The sequence below is a fragment of the Pyrgilauda ruficollis genome, unplaced genomic scaffold (genome assembly GCF_017590135.1).
Source record: "Pyrgilauda ruficollis isolate IOZ18807 unplaced genomic scaffold, ASM1759013v1 scaffold24, whole genome shotgun sequence".
In the NCBI taxonomy this organism is placed as follows: Eukaryota; Metazoa; Chordata; class Aves; order Passeriformes; family Passeridae; genus Pyrgilauda; species Pyrgilauda ruficollis.
In genome coordinates, this window is record NW_024523648.1 from 6352681 (window position 1) to 6368819 (window position 16139).

The 16139-nt window shown below is 40.9% G+C and overlaps 1 protein-coding gene across 5 annotated transcripts in view; it reads right to left on the reverse strand.

Moving 5' to 3' along the window:
* The window catches only part of STX7 (syntaxin 7), a 31761-nt gene extending 26286 nt beyond the window's left edge, over positions 1-5475 (reverse strand). The window contains exons 1-3 of one of the 5 annotated variants that reach the window (XM_041469974.1): positions 5090-5348; positions 4252-4412; positions 1947-2173 (exon numbers count right to left, since the gene is read on the reverse strand). The gene's annotated coding sequence lies outside the window, so the exon portion shown is untranslated. Of the gene's footprint in view, positions 1-1326; positions 1346-1946; positions 2174-4251; positions 4413-5089; positions 5349-5393 lie in introns of those variants that run through there. The other 4 variants (XM_041469973.1, XM_041469976.1, XM_041469975.1 and 1 more) reach the window with 4 other exon arrangements.
* Between the last annotated feature and the right edge of the window lie 10664 nt (positions 5476-16139).

Consider the following 16139-nt stretch of genomic DNA (forward strand, 5'->3'; position numbering starts at 1 on the left):
TTTTAAAATACAAACAATTAACAGTCCTTGTTGCCAAATATTTCCTTTCACCTTTAGAAATGCCTGTATTAACACAGGCAGCAATACCCTGGCTGTTTTAAAACACAACTGATTTCATATCACTGTAATATGAAATGATCTCTAGTGGAACCAAGACACAGTTCTGGTCCTGACATGGAACATCCCACTAAAACTTCACCAGGGATGTAACTACAGAGGTCAGGGCCACCCTTGCTGCCCTGCAGGTGACATCACCTGTGCCCCATGAAAAAGCTGCTGCTACCATGAAGACAAACTCTGCATGATTTCGAAATGGCTGCTTCACTACCATCCCAAGCCCTGCTTGGAGTCTTCAGGCCCTAGTAATGAACAACCTGACTGCAGACGAAGCCACAGGGAGTGCATTTGCACTCTTCTACTTGCTGCACCATTGCCTGAGAGTCACGATAACTGTCTGCACTGTCCTTTCCTTTGTCTGTACCACATGCAGATTCAAGTTATTTTGACTAAAGTCTGGAGTCAGTCAGCCAGCCAGCCTAAATCCCACTTATCTGGGCCAAGGCTGGAATTACAACCCTTGATTTTTTTGGAAATTCCAGGCAACTGAATTTGTATTGCAAGAGCAAACCCACGCAACCTCTACAGCAAACAAGTGGCTCTATACCTTAGTGCATTGACTAAGTAAGGAAATCTACCAATTCAGTGAAAAATACAATAATAGGCATAAAATCCAAAGAAACCACCTTAAAACTAAGTTTGAAAAAGATTTCTCAGAGCTGCTGACAGGTTTTTTTAAAAGTTATTGCTATTTCTAGCTACCTTAGTATCAAGCTAACTACAATGCTACTGACTAAAAAATTGTTTAGTTAAATATTATAGTTAATGTTAAAAGTTGTTTAACTTCTATGTTTAATGGTAATGTTAAAATGCCACTGCTAAGGAGAAGAGATGGCAAAAAACCAAGCTACCTTGTGTAGAATTAACTGAAACAATATTTCATGATTGGTTTTTCTTCTTTTGTATTTGTATTCACCAAACAGCTGCCTGTAAACACTGTTCTCAGGAATGCTTTTACAATCAAGAGATATACACTGAATATTTCACCCAAGTCTTGATAAAAGTAGCTACCACTTTTTTTGTCTTGCAAATTTCTACAGCTAACTGTAAGTATCTTTAAAGAAGCTATACTCCACTACACTGACAAGCATGCAGATTGTTCAATACAACAGAATTAAGAATTTTTCAACTTTCTACTACAGCCAAACACAATAGATAGCAAGAAGATGTTCAGATAACAGAGTACAAAATCCACAGGCTATAGCTCACCTTTTCATCTGCACATGTAGGTCTCTCTAATTGTTGATACAATTCGTGTTATCAACTCACATACTTAAGAACTGAGACTTACAGTAAACTTGTAGGATAGCCACGTAAATTCACTGATGGTTTACTCCATGCACATTCTTCTGCTAACAGAGCTATTCCTGAGTATGTCAGTATAAAACAGAGAGGTGACAGAGTAAGCGACTGTCTGGGGAACAGACAGAAAAAGAAGTTGGAGGACAGCAATCAGCTGTCATCACCTCCCAGTCTTCACCACACTTTCTCCCTCTAGTTCTCACAGTAACATGGGCATCTGAACCAGATGAACACTCTACTTCCATTCACAACTCCTTCACTTGTGAGTGCTGAGTTACTCAAACTCAGCTACTCTGAAAACACAGATAAGCTGAGCCCTTGGAAAGTCAACTGCTAATGACCTAGACAAGGTCAGGGTTTCACCCACCAGGAAAAAAAACAGGCATGCACCAAGCACTTCTTTCCATCCAGGGTGATAGGAGCATTCATCAAGACACTGAATTTCCACAGAAATTACCCCTTTTCACTTTCACAGCATTTAACTCCTCTGTCGTGATGCATTTGGTATGACTGGCTGCACAACTTACAAAACAGGGAAGTTAAAGGCCTGCTGCAGTTGCAGGAAGTACACTTCTCCTTCAAACTGGAACCGAGCTGCACTTGAGATAGTCTTCAGTTCCTCTAAAAGTTTCAGTCAGGTGTGAGTTTCTGATTGCACATTTTATCTTCTGCTCAACATCACTGCCTCTGAATGGGAGTATATCTAGTGCCAATTCAGCTTGTCAAGCTACTGTAGAAGTCCAAGAAACTGAGTCTACAGGCACAAACGAAATGAAAAGTCAGAACATTTTATTAGCACTAACTGAAGCAGGACCTCACTGTACATTGAGGTTTAAAGACTACAAAGGTCTGAATATATTTTTCATAATTTCTGCATTAACTAGATCCTACATCACGTGGTCACACCAAAACAAAAAATGAACCTTAGTACCAACATATCTTCTAGAAAGGTGTTTGTCAGGCATAAGAAAAAATCCACCTTCCCATCGGCTATGAATGTAGAGACAAAGTCTCCATATCTAAGCAGCTCCCCAATGTCATTCCTGAAAGCTCCATCAGGACAAAAGGAAGTGATGTGACAAGCACTGCACATGTCAGATTTCACAGCAGTCACACAAATATTTTGCAGACTCCAATAAGATACAGTTTATAAGCACCTAATCTATTTTGTATTTTCCATTTAGATATTCGAAGAATTCTTCTTCTCCCAGAAATCTAGCCCAGATACATTAGGATAAGAACCCTTAAGCAATACTTTTACTGTTTGAGCAATATTATAGCACTAGGACCTAGAATGTTTACATGGACACTTAACTTCTAGAAAGCAAAAAATACACACTGCATTCCATAGAACACTTGAAAATTTAAATCTGACCTGATTTTATGCCTTTAAGTATTCAGAAAGAAGTCATGGGCTTTCCTTCCGGGGTATTTTTTTCCCTAAAGAAAGGTCACAGTAACAAAGTTTCTCCTAAACAATATGTGGCTTCCTTTATAAACTACCCCTCCCAAAAAAAAAAAAAAAAAAAAAAAAAAAAGTGCAAAATTCTTCAAGCAGGGTGAAAACTGAAGCAAAAGTGATGAACTGCTGAAAAACTTGGGCAAAAATTTCAGCAAGTCACAATGTTAGCTACAGAAAAGGTAAGGACCTCCTGCTACAGCACCTGAGGGATTCTCATATCAGAGAATATTCCCTCTCATAACAGAGGGATTCTCTTAGCAACTGACTTAATAAGATAAAGGTGAGCATTAAATTTGTCATATTTTTGCTAGGGGATGAGGGAGGTTTAATTTTTTCCTGGACTTATGTCTCTTTTTCCTTTATACTTCAGCTAAAATATTTATAGCCTGATATTACATTTCCCACTTTCTGTTTTTACAGCTCCTAATGTGCTGAAATCCTGGTCCACAGGCAGGCTGTAGGCACCCATAATACAAAACCCACCGTGGAGCATAATAAATAAGCAAACAAAGTAACAGTAAAATTAAATTATTCTTGCCTTCTTAAAAGAAAAGTTTCCAGACTTATTTTTTTTAATCCTCTACTTTCAGGTAGAAGTCAAACTTAAATCCATATATGGTAGGAAAAAGCAAAGTTTATTTCAAACTGCATCAACACTAACAGAAAATATGTCAAAAGGTAATTGCCTACCTTCTTTGCACAATTCTCTTAGCCTTGCCACGTTACTGATGCTGAAACCTACCAAAACCAATCTCACATCATCTAACAGCTGTATGTTTGGGTTTTTCTGAAATAATTATTAGATTGTGACACTGGTCAGTGTTTTAGCCATTTTTCCTAAAAATGATTCTGTTGAACAAAGATGCAGTTTAAAGCAGCAACATTTAAACTGCTCAGAATGAAAAACTAAATTACAGAAGCCTGAAATTCTATTAGGCCTAACGTATCACCAAAGCTTAGCATATATGTATAAAAATTAACATGCTTACAATTGTCTGATTCATCCACACTGATATTTATGATGAACTAGGTGAAGGAAGTGCATAGCTTTCACAAGCCTAAGAGAACATATTAGTGTTTGGCAAAATGCCTTAAGTAAGAGAATTATGTTTCCTAGGAGCGCACAAGGCATTTAAAAGCCTTACAGACGAAGCAAAGAATAGGAAAATGAACACTGGGAACTGGAACTATGGGGGAAGAGAGGGAATGGGAAGTCTGAAAATGGACCTGATGACCATTTCAAAGTGCCGAGTTTCTTGTGCAGCTGGTTGGCAAACAATATCTCATGGGAAAAAGAAGATGGATGAGAAGCCCGATTCATGGTAGCTTGTTCGCTACCAACAGGTCAAGAGCATGGAGGGAGAAGTTACCTTTGCACAAAATCTGATTGCAACACGTTCCAAGTCTCTCTGAGGCCTACCAGGGTGCTACTGACTACATATAGCTCATGGTCTCTTTTCTTCTCCTCTCTCAAGGGTTTCACTTCAGTGTAAGCCACCAAGAAAAGTGCTACCTCACATTCTTCCAAAGACTGCAAAAGGCGTCATCATGAAGCAAACACAGACACAGGTTATAACAACGCCACCATTTAGCACCACTTTCTTCTAACTTTGACATATTTTAACTCTTTTTTTGATCCCCTTTTCCTTCTTTTCCATGAAGAGTAATTGCACAATCCCCAGGCTCCAAGCAGAAGGGCTGCACTGCCGGCAAAGCACAAGCCTGTATAGTATAATGACTCGTCAGGAGGGCTCCACTAGCCCTGCTGGCACAGCCCTCTGCCTTTGAAGGGCTTGTGGAGGGGATCACAGCACAGGAGCACATTGCTTCTGCCCAAGTATCCTGAGATTTTAACACCGAGCGTCTTCAATTAAGACGTATTGCATGCAAAGCGGAGTGAACCTTCCACTGACTTGCTGAGTTTGAAGAAGCGCCCTTTTCTGAGGCAGCGCCGAGTGATTCACCAGGAAAACAGCGATAAGGTCGGGCCGGGGACCGGCGCGCCAGGCCCGGGCTCACTATTTACATCGGCCACTTTTATAATGTCCCCTTCTCCCGCTGACACCTCGGACCTGGAACAGCAAGGGGAGCATTTCCACAAAGCGGGGCTGCCCGTCCTACCCTCCAGTTCCACACCAGCTGCTATAAAACACCGCCGTAGGCCCCGACCCTCCCCCGAGAGCATCGCCAAGCCCAAAGCCCTGGTACCGTGGGTGTCACAGGGAAGGGTGCGGAGAAAGGCGCTGCAGCTGACACGACCGACCGCGCTCCAGCACAGCGCTGCCCTCGCAGCCCCGGCCCCGCCACCCCCGCCTCGCCCACAGCCGCCCGGCTCGCCCCAGAGCCGGGCACGGGGGCGCGGCCCCGGCTCCAGCGAGGCCCTTCCCGCCGCCCTCCGACAGGCTCCCCGCGCCTGACAGCCCCTTCCCGGCTGGCCGGACGCCGCCCGGGTCCCCCCTGCCTGCTGTGGGCGGCACCCCCGGTGCCCCAGCGGAGCTCCCGCGGCTCTTACCCGGCCCCGGCGAACCAGCTCCCAGGGGTGCGGCTGGGGGCGGCGGCGGCGCAGGGCGTGGAGGGGCGGGCAGGCCCCGGCCCGGCCCGGGGAAGGCGCGGCCTCGCCCGGGCGGCTGCGAGAGCGGGGCCGGGCGGTCCCCGACGGGCCGCTCCGCCCGGGCCTGCGGGGGGACCCTGCTGCTGACGGGCCCCGGCGGCTGCCGAGGGGAAAGGGGCAACCCCGGCAGCCTCAGCCCTATGCGATTGGAAAAAGTGAGGGTGAAGGGCGGAGAGTGTCACTCAGGGTGTTGCATGGTTGCTGTTGCATCCGGAAGCAAGGGGAAAACATGGGCAAGGATACAATATTACAGTGAAAAATACGACGTTACTTTGTTAATTGCCTGCTTTGCCCTCTCTGCCTTCTGCTTTGGTTGTTACTTCTCTAAAGGGGTATGTACAATTCAAAGTGCGTGCGTGGTAAATTGTAGATCTCTTTAAAGATGCAGAGATTCACAATATACAGCTGGGATGGGGGGCAAGAGATGCCAGGAGCACGAAAAATGAAGGATGAATTCACGCGGCTGCCGGTACCGGGCTTGGGAGGACAAGGAGGATGCTGTAGCCACAGCACCAGGGCTCCTCCTGGCCCAGCTACCTGAGAAGGGACAGGTGAGCTTCCAGACTGCCTGCACAGCATTTGAGGCATTTCTGCATCCTCCTCACCCCTTCAAAGGGACAATGACAGAGACGCTCCCCAGTGGCCCGGGGCTGAGCTGCTTCGTCTGCAGCATACCGCCGTGCGCATTAAATAGCACAGAGCAAACAGCCCGCAGACCCGATTGCTGGGAATGCCGCCTCCTCCACACAGCCCAGCCTCGCCTGAGGAAGAGCTGCAGAAACTGGGAACTGCAAGTTTAATTCTCCCTCATCATAGATCTTGGTCGTTGCTAAGATTTAGAAATAGCTGAAGCAGTGAAAAATGTACTAGGCATCCTAACCCAATAATAACAGAGAAGTCTAATAAACTGCAAACACAATGGAGTGTCAAGTTAAAGGCCTGAAATAGGCAAGACTACACTTTACCTCACATGCATGGTTCTTGCTGGGTCTCAAAGCATGCTGAAAGGAGAGACAACATAGTCTCCAAAACATGCATGCCTATATAGACTTCTGACGTTAATTGGTTGGAAGTGCCATTTTATCCCTTTCATGAATTGAAGTTACTAAGGAAAAAAGCCGTTCTGATATGTCTTTTTGCTGCAGGAATGCTGTATACATAGCCAATCTATTTTTACCAGGCTATTTTATTAGTGATGATTTTAGCGTTGCTACATGTGCAAGTGTTTTCCCCAAGATCCCACTAGATGGTGCACTAATGAGAGCATAATGCACATTCCTTCCAAATTAAGGGCCTGCCTCGATTATTATTTCTGTCATATAAACTCCATTGATTGACCCAGTCACTCCTGCTTTATAAAACTTCAGCAGAGATCACTGTCAGTTTTCCTCCAGAAAACAGTACATCTTTTACTTTATGATTTCAAAAATGTATTTCCCCTTAAAAAAGTGACCCTTCATCAGTGAGAATACTTTTCCTGCAGGTCACCACTCGGGTACTTTTTTTTAGGATCAGAGGTAAGACCTAGTCCTTGCTGATCAATATTCATTCTCATCCTATGGCAACAAGGTATCCAAATGCTTTCCTAGTGAAGCTGTGTGCTTCATGAAGAAAATCCTGCTCCTCGCCTGCTGTTAGCTCACATCATAAGCATCCACATTTTACTGTTAATATCTCAAAGTCATGATTATTTAAAGTAACCAGTCAAAGAATAATATAAAAGCCTGAGAAGGGAAAATGGATTATAAAATAAGCTTTTCAATGAAATGTCTGTGCTATAAAAATACATAAATAGCCTTTGTAATAGAATCATAAAATAATTATAAATGTACAGTTACTAGACTATTGATCATATTTATTGATCAGAACTACTAAGAGCATGGTATGCCCTCAGAATATTTTTGTTAACTCCTATAGAAAAGCCATTGACTGGGAGAACATGCCCTTTTAAATAAAACCAGAAGATTCCCTCAGTTTCCTATTCTAGCAATTGTGCACAGACAGGGGTTGTAAAGAAGCCATGGCTAAGTGTTATCAGAGATGCTGACGCATTTGTGCCTCTAAATGCATTTGATTGACTCCTCTCTAGAGCTCTCACGTCAGCATTACCTGGCAATTGAATTAAGAATCATCATTCCCCTACCTTTCCTGTTTCTTGAGGAATGTAATCTGATTTCAAATGACTGAATTAAATGGGGAAAGCTCTGGGCAAAGAAAAGGGGAAATGTTGAGCCCCTGCTATGCACAGTCACTGTGCATGGAAGATGCTCTGGATATTTACTGACAGGTCATTTACTGACATTCGTATTGTCATGTGTGTAAAACGAAAATGAAAAGATGTCCTGTTTGGGGATCCATGCCCAGTATGGTATGTAACACCTGAAAGAGATGGAAGTGAAGCCACACCAGCATGATGTGATTTTGGAAAAACACACTTGAAAAGCCCAGTATGCAGATCAGGACTCACCTTCCTGACTGTATTTCTGCCTCCCACCTCCTGCTCCTGCCCTGGCCCCTAAAGAGCAGACACACAGGCCTGGCAGCGTGGGTGGCACAAGCTCCAGGGCCACCAGTGACGCAGAAATGAGGCACTCATTTCCGTGCAGCTCCCGGACCAGCACCATGCGTGATGAAATGAAGGGGAGCAGCCCAGCCCTGGCCTCACGTTACCGATGAGTGTCCTCTTTCCAAGGCATGAGCAGTGCCTAAGCTGTGTGTAATTTACCGTATGGGCCGGTTTCATTCTCTGCTATCACATCTCACTTGTGCACCTCTAGATTTACATAGGAAGAGTAATGTTTTCAGTATTTGGGAAAGAGTCTGGCAGAGCTTCCCAGACAGTTATTACTGATGCATTCCACCATCAGCAAGAATTCCTATTATCATCACTGTCATCTCTGTTTGCTAATTTAATCAAAATATCCACTCCAGAACCTGAAATGAGATTAAGTTCCTATTATACCCAGGCCTGTACATATATGATGGATGATGGTTTCCAGCTTGAACAGATTTATAGGTTAATTATACTGCAGAATGACCTGTAAAACCTCTTTATTAAAAAAAAAAAAAAAAAAAAAAAAAAGAGTGACTAATTGACTGCATTCATGGCATATATATTCTGTAATCTGTTGAGGACTGGTAGAAAATATCTCAAAAACCGATTAGCAACTTCGTGAATGTTCCCTTTCTCTATAGCCTTGGCTGCCATGAGTTCAGAGCAAAAGTTGTCCCTGTAAGTTATTAAAAGTGTCAATGTTGTTAAGCTGCCCCCAGGACATGACTCAGTTTGAGGCTTGCAGATTTCTGCACAGCTACATGCCAAAACTTCTGTTATGTGCTTTGCTTAAGCCTGATGCCCCATTTTAGATACCCAGATGTGTCTCACCTGGCTCTCAGCTATTGTGCAGGCATCTCAGGTTCCCTTTTACACCTTATGTGACATTTGGCAAATTATTCATATTTTCTGAATAGCCACTGATCACTAGAACTGGAACTTAAACAGTCATTCCAACTGTAACTATAATCAGGACTTTAGACACTTACCAGAATTATAAATGCCTACTTATAAATTTAAGAGTCTTAGTCTCAAAACTCGTCCCATAGTCTAGGTCTTCCAGTGTGAACCACAGCTTTCTTGTGCATTTCTGTGGCAATTTGGCACCAGAACTTTTATAAGAATTCTATTCTGCCCTTCATTCTTCAGCCTGATCCTGTGAGTTTGGTAACCTTATTATAGAAAATCTGCAATTATGGGCAGTATGGGACAGGTTTTTACCTTCTGCTACAACATAAATAGACAGAGGAAAAATAAAAGCAGCTTTGGCTTCTGTTCCAAGAATCAATGAATATTAATCTGGCAAAATGGGGGGACATCAGACACTGGGAGAATGAAGTAAGATTGAATTACACTCCAACTCCAAGCACAAGGCTTCCTATAAATCACAGTTTAAAACCACTAAAAATTTATGATTACTCTCTATTCAGGAAATCACAAAAATATCACGTAAGCCCTCTTTCTGGTCTCCTTCCTCCAGATACTTACTCTAATTTCAAATGTTTTGAATACCAATATTTTTTCTCTTAACCTTATGGACAAAACCTAAAAGGATTTGAAATAAACAGATGTCAAAACATATTACATAATCTCAAAGTTGTAACTAACTTGTACTAAGGAAGGAAATTGTTCTTAACATTCAAAAAATAATGATAAGATGAAACAGAGGGAAAATAGTTTTACCATTTATTTTATTGCACATATTAAAATATGTAGCAGCTACAACAATCACTTGCACTGATGTCCTACAGAATAACTACCGTGCATTCCTTTTTCTATTTCTTACATTTGTAGGGCCTGATTCAATTGCCTGCTGCATGTTGTAAAATCTTACCACTTTTCAACAGGCTGTCAGACATCTGCTGGTCTCTTGCTGTTAGCTGCATGCTCTGCAGCTGTTTTGGTTTTTTTTTCTTCTAGTATTTGTACTTTTCCCTCTCTCTTCTCATCTGATCATGGAAAAAGAGACCAGTTCACAATTAAGAGAAGGGTCAAATAATGACAATTCACATCTTTCTAATTTGGAACAGGTAGAGATTTTTTATCACATATTAACTTACAATGTCAAGAATGCCATCACAAAATTTAAAAATACCCATCATACTGTTCCTTCTCTTCCTTCTTCAGACAAAATTGCTGGGTACAGTCTCAAACTGAACTTTTGTTCAATGTGCTATGCAGCCCAGCAATCCACAGGAAAACCCAAAAAAAAAAAAGATAAGTGAACTATCTGATATGGTTCAATCTGCAGTGAAGTCATGAATAGCCAAGGTCTTTTTTTATTGAAACTGCTGCACATAACCTCTAAGATCTAAATACCTCTAAGTAACATCTGAATCTCAGTTCCTTAAAATAGAAGAAGACAATTTCAGAGGATTATTGATTTTCTAAAAGGGTCATCATCTGTGCCCCTTTACTGTGATTTTTTTTTCCTCACAGCTACCAAATGAGCCAGTCTGGGATCTTTAAATAGAATATAACAGTTTGAGGAAGCTATGGACTTACTAAAGTGACCTACACTAAGCTAGAACACTCATATCTCAAATCTTCCATCACGTGTATTATAGCCTGTGGTGCTGACTTTTAGGTGCTATCCCTTAGTAGTGAGCAGTGACCATCTCTGAAGAAGTTGTTTGTGTTTTATCATTAATGCAGAGTGGTGGGAATGTGTGTAGAGTAAATACTCTCTCAGTTCCTTTTAAGATCCTGCTAGGTGTTACACACCCCATCTCCCAGACAGGGTGTCTCCATAGGATATGTTGTGTAATTTCATATTTCTTGTACAAATGTAAAGATTTGACCTTAAGCTTTGTAGCTGGAAAATTCTAGTCTAAAGCACTTGCAATAAATTCCTCTACCTGCTGCATCCTATTTCTGTGTAACTTTTGCTTTTATGTTTTCCTGCTTTTGGTTATATTGACCTGTTTTCTATCTATTGAACTGCTCATCTAGGACACATCTTCTAAAGCTGACACAATCAGCTTTAGAAACAGTACCTCTGTAAGCAACTTAAATCATTTTAGAAGTGAATATGGAGAGAAAAGAAATCACTGTCTTCTCCAACTGTAGCATCTTTGTCCAAATCAGTCATTTGTAGAGAAGGATTTAAAAAAGTATAATTTAGTTCAGAGATTCAATAAAAAGAAGATATTTTGTCTCTTATCTTTGAAATTAACAACTTGTATATTTACTTCACTCTAGGATTGTCTTAATACAAAAGAAAATGTTATTTCTTTCAATTTATTGATCTTGTTATCCTTTGTCTCTTTTTTCATTTATGACAGATTTGCAGATATTAATATCATAATAAAGTGAAAAATACCAATGGTACATCATATTCAAAACAATATATTTCATAAGTTTTTTCTGTCCAAACTTTTTTCTGATTGTGATCCCAAAGTACAGTTTTTAGTGATTATTGATGAAGTAGAGAAATTGCAAAATACTGACATAAAATGTCAAAATGCACATAGAAAAGAGTGGAATAGTTGAGTGTGACAGTCTTTGGGTCAATAGTTCCCCGCAGAAAAATTAGTTAATAACAGGCATTAAAAGTAATCCGTAAACTGTACAAGTGTTCTGCAGGTACAACCAATACAGCCCTTGCCCAGAGTTCCCAATTCCCTTTGCTGTTTCTTGCAATGAGCAAAACACAAGTCATCTGGGAATAATCTAACCAAAATAATCAAGGTGTTACCAGGACTTGTTAATTCACATTTCAGAAGAAAAGTTAGAAACTCAGGCTATTTTAAGCTGATAGAAAAGGAAGGGAGAGGGGAAGGTAAAGTGGTGTGCTTCACAGTACTGGCAGAACAAAATAATGAATTAATGTACTGAAATACAAGTCACCAATTAGTCCAGCCTTTGGAAAGCACCGAATGGCCTTCAACCACCTGGATATGGCCCATCCAAAGCTGCCTTTTCACACCGAGCAATATTTTAGTGGTACAAAAAGGGCTGAACTGGCTGAACTGGCGTGGGCAAGGGGTAGGAGAGAGCAAGGTGGGTTGAAGCAGACCTCCACATCCCCCATATTCTGCTGGTTCCAGGCACCAGCACAGCCCTGACCTGCAGCCAGACTGCTAGTCCCAGGTTGTGCAGATACCACCCACTACCTGCAATTTCCATCAAAGGAAGCAGAAATGGCCAATAAAATTGCCTGCAATTCCTTCCTTGCTTGTCCAGTGGTGAATCTGCAGGATTAGAGGTATTCTGGTCCAGGGCTGCTCCACAGACTTTAATCATAATTTTCAAACTCTGTAGAAACACATTTTCTTTCTTTCTGAGTGGACCATGTTGCACTACTGGTCATGTTACATGAATGAGATACTGATTTCTGCTAAATTGTTACAGTGAGAAATAAAAATCACTATCACTAGTATTATGTCTGATTAAAAAAAAAAAATCAGCCCATAAAATTAAAAAAGCCAGATATACCAGAATGTTTTGCATCACCAAATAGTGTCATCTTCCTTCTGTACTCACACACTAAAATAGCTGCATAGCAGCACCCAGTCATCACTGTGGTGTCCTGTCTGTGGAAAAGGGGTGCAGTGCAGTAAACACTGGGAGATATAGCTGAAGCTTTGCCCATGCAATCTTTGACAAATATTATAGGGTTTTTATTTATATTTCATTTATTCCCTTTCATTTCCCTGAGGGAATGTACCCACCTTCCTAAATGATAACTTATTTTCATAAGGAATGCAGTGTATCACATGAAAAGGCAGGCAGTTTTTCCAAAAGTAGGCCATCATACCATAAATCAACCCACATTTAAAATATTTTTCAGCTACAGAATGAAAAATTACTTTTATAAAATCAGGTTGAGATTGGTTTACCATGTCTGCAGTCCTGTGAGTAGGTAAAAATGATGGGAGTGTTTTCAGTTGGAAAAAGTTTTAGCTCTGTTCTCATCCCCTAGTTCATTTGGAAAGATTGGTGTAACCTGGGTGCTAACTTTCAGGCAATGATATCTAAATAACTACCTCCTGTGGTTTAAGCATGAATGCTTCCACTGACTCATGGATCGGATACAATGGTTCTTCCATGTCTTGGCCATGTAACTTGTGACAGTGTACACACAGCAGAGACTCTGGATAATGTATCCTGTACGTGTTTCAGTGTGCTGGGTCATTTCCCAGAATCCGACACAACATTTCTTCGCTTATTGTACTGTCTTGCTGGATCTAAGTCCACTCATAGGTTACCTGTTACTATATGTGACAGTAAATGCAAATACAGAAAAGATAAAGGAACCTATATAAATATTTGCAAAGTTTTCTGAAAGGAATTCCAAGAGCTAATTAATTAAGCTAATTAATTTATAAAGAATAGAACAGGAAGGCAGTAGAGTACACTGAAAATAGTAGTCTGAGTATTGCAACTGCAGTGATCATTTTCAAAGTGTTTTCTAATCAAATGATAAAGCATAAATTATAGACCAGCAGGCAGAGCTGAAATAATCCATCCAGAAGGTGTCATTGCACAAGTCCTTAGGTGCTGAGAAGTTAGTAAAAATTTCAACTATTGAAGAAAGGTAGTCAAGAAGAAGAAGAACAACAACAACAAAACCAACTAATGAACCAACAACAACAGTGAAAAAGCCAAACCAGAACTGTACAAACCAGCTAGTACTTAACCCTGAGAAAACCAAGCTGAAGGTTAATAAGAATAAAGTTTAAAAACTATCTAAAAAAATTACTTCTTTCACAGGGATGGCGGTTTTGGTGATCTAAGGAAATGGGTGGAAGATGGTATAATTAGAGACAAGAGAGAGAAATCCAACAGGAAGGTGAGGTGCTGCACACAACTGCATCACAAGATGTGCAGGGGCTGTAGGAAGGAGCCCCAAGGTACTGGCATGATTTCATGGAGCTGGCTATGCTGTGTGCCATAGCATGACACTGGGGAAATGTCAGTTTTGGCCATGGAGCAGACCAGAAACTTATTGGGAGACTGGATTTCTAGAGATGATGGGTGGAATCACTCATAGACCTATTTCCTACCATTTCGGACAGGATGGTTCCACACCTGTACGTGCATGTAGCACAGGGGAAAAGCCCACACTTTGCATTTCCAGGCCCTGAAATCTTAACAAAGTCAGACCAATACTACACCAGCTGTGAGCTCCAGAGCCTGGATGAAGCCGTGATTTGGCAACTTGAGGTATTCAACAAAGTATTGCAGCACAGTCAGTCCTGCGGGGAAAAAAACAGATTAAAAAAATACTTACACATTGAAGAAAAAGGTCTGTCAGGGAAAGTGTTCTGGGGAAAAAAATGTCCTTTAGTGCACAATCTCTTCTTTGAGTCTTTTTTCTCCGTCCTGCATTTTGGTGGAAATGGGTAATTAAAAATAAAATGGGTAATTAAAAATAAAAGTGGAAACATTCCTCCTTTCTTACAGGAAAACCTGGAAAGTTCTTGGTTAATATACAGTTAAAAAGATTCATGGCTGTCTTTTGAGAAACTGCACATTCTTTCTAATGTCAGTGTTGGCTGTAACTTCAGCTTCTGAAGATGAAGTTCAGCTTCAGCTTCAGCTCTGTTGCTGCTGCAGCCATTAAGGCTGACACACAACTGATCCAGAAGGAAGATAATTTGATTAGGTTCTGCAAACAGAACAACAAATAAATTACTGTAATATATTGCTGTTATCGCTGTATATGCCGTTTTGTCAGGAATTTCTTGGAACAGTTACTTTCATTTACCTAATTTTCACTAAAGCTGATTAAAATGTTATAGGGTTTTTTTTGTTAAAAAATATTGTAGCTGAAAAGTGGATGTTATTAAGCACTAATTTACCTGAACTTATCTGACTTCTTTGGTATATTTTAGTTTTCAGTAGAAAAATTAATGCCTGTAAACCAAAATTTTTAATTTAAATCTTGAAGAATCAATTTTGAAACTTTATGCCAAAAGATCAACACAGAGATTGCAAAAATGAAACCAATATATTGCTTGAAGTTTTTAGATTTTTTTTTTTTTTTTTTTTTTTTTTTTTTTTTTTTTTTTTCTCCCCCTACCCCGTCTTAATATAATGTGTTGCTGACACTTTTTGTTAAAGCTGTTTTTGCCTGTGGACTCCATAAGAGGGCAAGAAATCCTTCCTCAATGTTTAGGCTGTGATAGAAAATATTAAAATAATAAAATAGGGTTTTACTATTCTGACCACAAGCAGGCACTGCAGAGAATACCTGCGAGTTCCTGATCTGCAAATCATTTGAGGGTAAAAATACAGCACTTTTCTGAATAAAAATCACTGTCTTTGAATAGAACTCTGAATGTTGCTGTTTGAGGCATTGCAGCAGGGAGGCTGAGGGCAGATTTCCTGGGAATGTTGCTGTTTGAGGCATTGCAGCAGGGAGGCTGAGAGGCTGAGGGTAGATTTCCTGGGTGGGATACTCTTAACCACATCTAGTTGTCCTGTATATTCAAACTTGGATGTACCAAAAAGGAAAAGGACCATGAAAGAGCTCCTAGACTGAGGCCCTCGCCTGGATGTGGAAGGTTGAACTTCCTCCTGAAACCAGAATTGTCCTTCCTCTGAGGGCAACGTCAACTCTTGCTGGAATCAAGACATCCTAACCATTCTGGCTGATTCCCTGAGGAATAAGAACACTGTCTGTATTTCATATAGACCAGAATTCATGCTAAAACAGTTTGCTGTGTAGTGTGGAAAAATAGATTAAAGTATGATAATGCTTTTCAGGAAAAAAAAAAAAAAAACAACCCCCCAAAAAAACCCATCAAAAAAAACCGAAAATCTGACACAGACACTTTTGTTCCCCTGTGTACCAGCAGGTGTGGTCTGTAGAAAAAAAAATCCTTTTTATTCTGATGCACTAGGTTTTGTGCCAAGCAGTAGGGTATTTTGTAGCAGCAAGTTTAGCACCAGCATCAAGCTTAACAACAGGGAGAACAGCATGGCATGCCACAAAGTCACTCGAGAGCCAAATTACACCATCTGACAGATCTGTAAGAGCCCTTGGCCAGAAGAACTACCAAAAACCTACTGACAGGTTGCAAGCTGTTTAGCAAAACTAGCTAAGTAGATACTCATTTAACATCCAAGAACATACATTGAACACA